Source organism: Octopus bimaculoides, chromosome 16 (assembly GCF_001194135.2).
Source record: "Octopus bimaculoides isolate UCB-OBI-ISO-001 chromosome 16, ASM119413v2, whole genome shotgun sequence".
In the NCBI taxonomy this organism is placed as follows: domain Eukaryota; kingdom Metazoa; phylum Mollusca; class Cephalopoda; order Octopoda; family Octopodidae; genus Octopus; species Octopus bimaculoides.
Genome location: NC_068996.1, coordinates 34,182,127 through 34,184,107, shown reverse-complemented (window position 1 = coordinate 34,184,107; position 1,981 = coordinate 34,182,127).

The following is a 1,981-nucleotide window of genomic DNA, read 5'->3' as shown; positions in this document are numbered from 1 at the left end:
CAACAGTGACTGTTGTTGTTTTTTTGTTTTCCTCGTCCGCTTTCGAAGGAGGGGCGTCACTCGCTTTAGCGGTGTTTTGCTTTTTTATGCAGGTCGAGCAAACGTGACCCTTTTGTCCACACTTAAAACATCTGGGTCGACGTCCCTCCACTGACACGCGAATAGTATGCCCCTCCCCCACAAACACCCTGTTGGGCAAATTTTCGAAGGTATTATGACTACAATTTCAAGCGTCTGCCCTCACCAACTTCGTTGCTTCTTTTCTCCTCATGCTCAGAATGTTGATATTCTCCTCAACATCGAAAATTACAGCTGCTGCTACCCACAACACGTCGTATCCAAATGGTATATCCTCCACTGTCACTCGTGCCGTTCTTTTTCCCATGTATGTGGGCAGCAGCATAATTGTTTTATTTTTCAAAGTTTCTGTTGAAACTTCTCCCGCCACTTCAGCCGAGTTGAAGTGAACTTCAATTGTTGTACTTCTTATACCCCAGTTGATGTGGCGAATTTTTGACCAAATTGGTGCCAAACACATCTCTACAAGTTCGTTACGAGCCTCTGCGATTTTTCTTTCCGTGACATTATAAACTTTATACACCACAATTTTTTCTTTTAATACGTTGACTGTCTCGGGGGGTGGAATCAGCTTTGTTTCACCATCCACCTTCTGAATATACTTTCTAAATGCATATAGACTTTCCTTAGCCACTTTCAACTCGATGGTATTTCCTCCAACGGCCTGTGAGAAACTTGGTTTTCCTTTTTGAATACGTTCTCCCTCCATGGGAAGGTCGCCTTCAGCTGACAACATGGAAGCCATTCTTGTCACAATGACAAGAAAAAATTTTTTAGAGGTAATTTTCAGCCCCGTAGGGCGAAAATGGCTGTTATACAAACAGTTAACAAAATTACAGTTATAATACACTGAAGAAACAAACGGAATCGAACTCACACAGTAGCAGCAACAAAAATGTCGATTCAAAAATCAAAATATTCTATCGAGCACAAGGAAAAAACGACCAGCTGGTTGAAAAAGTCTGTCAAACCTTCACAAACATATATTATTTCAGTGAAACACATTCACTGATTACAAAAATTAGAAATAATACTTTTCTAAATCTCTCAGAGAGACTTAAGCAGTAGTGATGCGATAAAGTAGTTGTATACTGCCAACTTAACGTGACAGTCCCAATAAGGGAATATACTACTGCTATTTAGCCTTAGGAAGCTGGACCGCTTCCTGTCGGCCTTGACACATTTCCTGTGCCCTTATGTTTGCGAGGGGAATACAAACTCCTCCACCCAGCCTAGCCTGCATTCAGGGACATGTTATTGGGACTGTCACGTTAAGTTGGCAGTATACAACTACTTTATCGCATCACTACTGCTTAAGTCTCTCTGAGAGATTTAGAAATGTATTATTTCTATATAGCCAACAATTTCCAAGCCTGGAACAACGATATCCCGACGCTGTATGGGCTTTGTAAGGACCACAAAGTAACTACTGATCCTGTAGTGGGACCACCAACAAAACCAGTCTGTGGAGCGAATGTTGCTAGCAACTACAGGATTTCTTACTTCCTCTCAATGATCATACGCCCCATAATCCGGATGTCACCTGATGTTTGTGACAGCACGGAAGATCTCAGCAGGATCAACGACTGTAACACCTGCGACCTAACGGGGTGTATAGTGGGTAGCATGGATGTGGTATCACTATACCCATCTATCGACGTGGATTTTGCGGTGGAAAAGTGCGTGGAGATGATCAACGAGAACGAAGTGGAGTTCCACAATGTCAACACAGAAGAACTGGGCCTCCTACTTAGATTGACATATGACGATGTATATCTAGATAGATACGACCTTAGAGATTTCTGCCCTAGTAGACGTTTAAGAGGTAGACCACCAACAATTACCTCTATGATTAGGAAGACCCCTATAGAGAGATGGAGTGGATGGACCAGAGTCATACGGA